The following is a 6449-nucleotide window of genomic DNA, read 5'->3' on the forward strand; positions in this document are numbered from 1 at the left end:
TGGAATGTGTACACTTATCTAACTTGACAAAGTTCTACTAGATGCCTCAATACATTAAAAAAAAAAAAAGAAAAAAAAAAACCGACTTGGAAAATAGTCAATATACCAACCAAGCAGATTAAAGGACATCTATAAAGGCAGAGAAAAAAATTTAACTAGAAGCCAGGCCACAGCACATGCACCACAATATAACAGGTAAATTTAGTGCCATTTTTTAACATAGTATTTTGGAAATATTTTCAAGATGCTAATTCTATCATATAAAATAGACCTTCAGCAAAGTCATATTTATTAAAATAATACATATTTGTAAGGTGTTATTTAAGGGACATGGAACAAGTTAAAATTCATCAACTATTGTTTATGTTCAAGAGACCACAAAATTATTACTATATCCCAACATAAAGAAACGTCTCAGAAATTCAGTAGTAGTTGTTTTGTAACTGAATTAGGAACAATGACAGTGTAAAGATTAAGGTGTGAGAGGCAGGAGCTGAAAAACTCCTATTTCTTGAAAGAAGACAACCAGGAGAACAGAGGATGAAAAGGAGGAAAAAAATCCCATTGAAAGTTCCACAAAAATCTGATATCCATAGTACAGAGTTATTAATCAGAAACAACTACAAAAAAATCTCTAAAAGTAAAGTAACATGAAAAGTACTGCAAAACCTGACAAGTCAGTAGAAAGTGATGAACCACTTGAGCTTTCAATAAGTGCTTAATGTTAAACACTTGCTGGTGGTGATCTGCTCGGATGAGGACTTTCAAAGACACGAGCAGGGTTTCCCAGACACCTTGCTGAGAAAATAAACACACTCCAATTAGCACACAGTTACTGAAAAACATGATGCATGCTTTTTAGAACACACACAGTATAACAATTTAACACTGTGTATCTATTTAGTGTCAAAGATTAAATTTGTCTGAAAAAAACAAATCATAAGATTTATCCTCTATTATTTTTTGTTGTCAACAGGTCATTTCTAAATACCTATGTTGAATGCAATGCTGTATTCAGTGCTTTAGCATATTACCTTTTCTGTGATGTTAAATGATATGTATTTTCAAAACATGAATGACCTTGAGAGAATTATTCAAATCGGAGAAGCCTACATATGACCAATATAATTATTTTCAAATAATTTATGTTCAAAGAGTGTTATCAAAAATGTATAAATTTCAATGCTAATTGGCACATACAACATTTAATGAAATAATTTTAGAACAAATAGTACTAAACTGAAAAGTCACAATGTGAATATTCTGCTTTTGGATTAATTAACTTTTCAGTCCAAATAACAAAATTCTCTGCACGATTACAAACTGCATCTTCAAAGAGTAGTTGGCATCCTTTAAAGGTGCTTTAAAATACTCTCCCGTATTGAATCAACCTTAAATCATCCACAATACTAGAGATAAAGAACTTACATAGATAACTAATACTGAAAGATAATTGTCACCTTACCTTATTACCTTAATTGACCTTTCAACAAAACAGTTAACAAGAACCTTGGGCTGCAGGTCTTAGTATTTCTCCTGCCATTATTGGACAGTAATAAACAATGAAAAGGCCAAGGAATTGATGGAATTAATCATACTACTCTCACCAAGGCCTCTCTCTTCACAGATGGAGCTAAGATGCCCTAAAAGAAAAAGACATATGAAAACTGGGAGGCAGGGCGGCCTAAGTAGGAAAACTTGATTCAAACAGATTTGAAAAATAGTGCCAATGAAAACAAATCACCCCCACCACCAACAAAAGTCAAACTCGGTTCAAAAACAATTAATTAGATAAGAAAATATTTCAAATCCAAAAATGTTTTATTACTTCTGAATTTAAAAAAAATGTTTTTTTTAACAGACAACTCCAAATTTGCTTGTCCTTTCGAAATACTAAATAAGCTAACTGTCCCTCATATAATTAGGTTAGATTTTCCAATCTGTAACTGAGCACATTCTTTATTATATATTTATACTGCCTTTGATCTAATTTGTTTACATATGCTATCCCTGCATTTATTTGCTTTCTCTCCCTGCATTTATTTGCTTTCTCTCCCTGCAATATTACACATATTTTTATCTATCTACCTATCTATCTCTATGGTTATTTTAGGTTTAAAAGTGAATATTCAAAATGAGAATAGGAATCACAACAAATTACAAAGTTTAAAAAATTGACAAATACCATAAATACCACAAAATATAGAAAAATAGCAATAGTTTCGTTAGCTGCTTTTTAATACCTTCCTCTTATGCTTTGTAGCTACACACTTTTTGATAGCCTCTTCATATAACAATAGTTTTGTTATATAATTTTCTATAGGAACAGAAAAATAATTTTCTTTCCTCTAGTATGTTTGCGCTAAATTTATTTTATAATTACAGATAAGAAAACTTTTTTTAGCTTCACAACTTGTTATTGATAATGGTAAATTTTTGGAGACTATTGCCAAACTTGCAAATAATACTTTTAAAAATTCTAAAGGTATATATTCTGAATTGCATTTTAAATAATTATGTTTGATGATAATGTTGTTATATTCTACTTCTAGACAATCTATTTTTTTCAAAAATCACCAATACCTACTAGAACCCTGCCACACTCGGGAGGGGGACAGTCTACACCATAACTAAGAAGACTGTGTGAGCCTATTACCATTAAGAATGTTTACAACTAGGGCAGAAAGGAAATAGCCCTGCACTCATTTCCTGGCTGGGTCCTTGTGAAGGCCAGCTTCTCCATTCTAGGTGTTGAGATTCAGTGCCCAGACCTAACATCTATCTATGTTGCTTACTTTATGCTTATGATGAGGCCTTGCCCTATACACAACAATCCCAGCTCCGCCTCCTGGCCAGCATCGTCCCCCATTCAGAAGTATGTCTATTTCCCTCTCCTGGACCTGACTCTCCAGACTCTTAACAGGCTCCCCTTTCAGAGGTTATGGGAAATATAAGCTCCCAACTGATCCAAAGGAGCCCATATGCTCTTGCCTGAGTACAGTGTTCTCAGCCAGCCCAAGTTCTGATCTTGACCTTCCAGCTCAGCATTACTGGTGGCTATTCAAAACTTTCAATTGGAAATATCTACAGATTTTCATTTATAACTAACATAACATTGTAGTAAAGTCATTCTTTTTTTCAGAAGAATTAGATCAATATTTAAAAGTACATGTCTCTATTTACAGCAGCTAAAATGTGGAAGCTACCTAAGTGTCCCTTGAAGGATGAATGGCTAAGCAAAATGTGGTGTATCCATACAACAGAATATTACTCAGTCTAAGAGGGAAGAAAATTCTGACATATGCTACAACAGGGATGAACCTTGAGGACATTATGCTAAGTGAAATATGCTAATCACAAGAAGACAAATCCTATATGATTCCACTTATATGAGGAACTTAGAGTAGTCAAAATCATACAGTCAGAGAGAGAATGGTGGTTGCCAGGGGCTGTGGAGAGGGAGGAGTGGGGAGTTGTTTAATGAGTACAGAGGTTTGGTTTTACAAGATGAAAATTGTTATGGAGATGGATGGTGGTGAGGGCCTGCACAACACTGAATGTACTTGATGCCACTTAAAAATGGTTATGATAGTAAATTTTATCTTATGTGAACTTTACCACAATAAGAGGAAAAAGTACATATTACATGCCTCTGCTTTATTCCATATCTTCCAGTCAAGCAACAGCTCCTCTAACAGTTTCACATCTTGGATTATAGCACTGGACTCTATATCCAACTTAAACTCTCCATTCTCACTGATATGGATAATATCTTCACTGCAGCAAACTTCAAGGGTCTATGGAAAATTAGCATTAATATACCATGCATTAACATTGATTAATCAGAAAGTTTAACAGAAACATTAAGCTTTCAATCTTAGCAGTCATAACATTAAATTCAAAGGAAAACAGGTAAATAATTCAACATTTCACAAAGCATCTTTAGTTTGTTTTGTAAAGCAATTTAAATAAATAGAAAACCCCAACCTTTCAAATATTTGTGATTATTCACTTTTAAACATGGAGTAAAACAAACTACATTCTATTTTTATTTTTTCAAATAAACTGTTGTTAGCCTTTAAAACCTTTTCAGAATAGTAAGGATTCATGCCACACATGTATGGATCTTGATAGTTTAAAGAGGTAGGTGTGGGGGGCAGGGGTAGAGGAACCATCTTTTGCCTTAGTATCCCTATCCTCAGGGACAAATACTTTCACAACGTTACCAAATGCTGACAGCTAGAAAAAAGTTTAAATATATGATGATAGCGGGATCATAATAAAAACTATCATGGACATCTTTGACTTTGAAACTAACTCTATCGCAGCATTGCCTAATGGAATGGTGTGTCTCTAGGTATCTGGAGAACTGGGTTCTCTCCCATCACTGTGGAAGCTGAAGCAAACAATTTCATCCATCTACAGAATGAGGGGCCAGCCCGGCAGGCATCTGTGGTCCATCCAGATCTAAAATTCTATGAGTTTATTTTTTTTCTTACTTTTCTAAAACGCTTTAAAGAAAAGAAAAATGTAATCATTTAATGATGAAAAGAGCCAGAAGGGTACCTTAGTTTGAGTAAATATACCCTAATGAGTTTCCTTCACTTACTTCAGGAATAACTGAAAAACAAAACTATCACTGGAAGACTTTGATGAAGAGACGAGTATCACTGCATATGAAACTGTGAGAATAAATTTTTTGAGGTCATACTTTCAAAATGTAATAGCCAACGATGCATTTTCGTTTGATCGACACCTGATGAATCACGGAAAGTCCATGACAGTTTTCTAACTCTGGTATTGTTGGTTGCACTGAATTAGTGAGAGTATAACTTGCATCGCTAATGCTTGAGTTTCTTCACAGCTATTGAGTTCAACCTAAAAAAAGCAGATATATTTTTCTCCTGATTTGTTGAGAGTAAAAATTTAACATGTGTGATTATTACCTTTTTAAAATTTATTTTTATTTTTTTTTAAAAGATGACTGGTAAGGGGATCTTAACCCTTGACTTGGTGTTGTCAGCACCACGCTCAGCCAGTGAGCTAACCGGCCGTCCCCATATGGGATCCGAACCCGTGGCCTTAGTGTTATCAGCACCACCCTCTCCCGAGTGAGCCACGGGCCAGCCCATTATTACCTTTGTGTAATATCAATCTAACAGTTTCTATGAAACTTTACTTTTTAGTACTCGCATTATAATAATTTAAGAATTGTGGATAAACAAAACTGAGCAAGAGGCATAAATTCCAGTCTCTTTAATCTCTTTAGTACATTATAAATGGACTAAAATAACATTAATGACCTTAGAGGTCAGTAGCATTTTATAATTAGTGATCTGAATTGTCAGCAAAATGTTTCAAGTTTTCAGTAGAACAGTTGTTTTAGTCTGTTTTGTGTTGCTATAACAGAATTACCTGAGACTGGGTAATTTATAAAGAAGAGAGGTTTATTAGGCTTACAATTCTGGGACAGCTGCATCTGGCATGGGCCTCAGACTGCTTCTACTCATGGTGGAAAGTGGCAGGCAGCTAGCAGGTACAAGCAGATCACATGGCGAGAGGAAGCAAGAGAGAGAGAGAAGGTTCCAGGGTCTTTTTAAGCAACGAGCTCTCCCAGGAACTAATAGAGCAAGAACTCACTCATTAAATTTAATCTCTTTAGTACATTATAAATGGACTAAAATAACATTAATGACCTTAGAGGTCAGTAGCATTTTATAATTAGTGATCTGAATTGTCAGCAAAATGTTTCAAGTTTTCAGTAGATGACTCAATCAGTTCCCAACACTGCCACATTGGAGATCAAATTTCCACATGAGTTTTGGAGGGAACAACACAACCAAACTCTATCAATAGTCAATCAACAAATAGACTCTACATAAAAAGACATGATGATTGACCCCCGTGGGGCCTACTGTCTAGTCAGAGATAAGACCTACATGTAAAAACCATGTATTGTGCCTCATACTTCAATTCAGCCAACATTTTCTGACAACTACTGTATGTAAGAAACATACACCCATTATCATGACAAAAGGCAAAGAAGAATGAGACAAAAGAAATGCCATGAGCGCACAGAAATCACTTCTGACCCATACCTGCTTGGTTTTGGAGGGCTACAGAGGAGAAGAGATGGTCTGGAAGGAGAGCCCAATCCTGGAAAAGCAGAGATAAAGGGGTGGCTGGGATGCAGCCTGGAGAGGGATAAGGCCTGCACTGGAAGTCCATGTTACACCTAGGAGGCGGCAGACTGCCTGTTTGGCTGATGATGGACATTAGATTCAAATAGCAGGCTATGAATATAAAGATTTCAAGGAGACTGAAGTTTATTTTTGTAGGGGAGGGAAAGGTACAAAGTTTCTAAGTTTTAAATGTGAAAACATACTTCAGGTATTGGCAAGATCCTAATATATGTAAGATAAAAATTTAACCATTTTCTTAGGATCCAA

At 35.1% G+C, this 6449-nt stretch overlaps 1 long non-coding RNA gene across 1 annotated transcript in view; it reads right to left on the bottom strand.

Moving 5' to 3' along the window:
• Nucleotides 1-256: 256 nt before the first annotated feature.
• LOC103598801 overlaps nt 257-6449 on the bottom strand; it is a 9181-nt gene continuing 2988 nt past the window's right edge. Inside the window, exons 2-4 of the long non-coding RNA XR_551231.1 lie at nt 3651-3797; nt 1466-1643; nt 257-798 (exon numbers count right to left, since the gene is read on the bottom strand). This is a non-coding gene — a long non-coding RNA (uncharacterized LOC103598801). The remainder of the gene's footprint in view (nt 799-1465; nt 1644-3650; nt 3798-6449) is intronic.

Source organism: Galeopterus variegatus, unplaced genomic scaffold (genome assembly GCF_000696425.1).
Source record: "Galeopterus variegatus unplaced genomic scaffold, G_variegatus-3.0.2 Scaffold2746, whole genome shotgun sequence".
In the NCBI taxonomy this organism is placed as follows: Eukaryota; Metazoa; Chordata; class Mammalia; order Dermoptera; family Cynocephalidae; genus Galeopterus; species Galeopterus variegatus.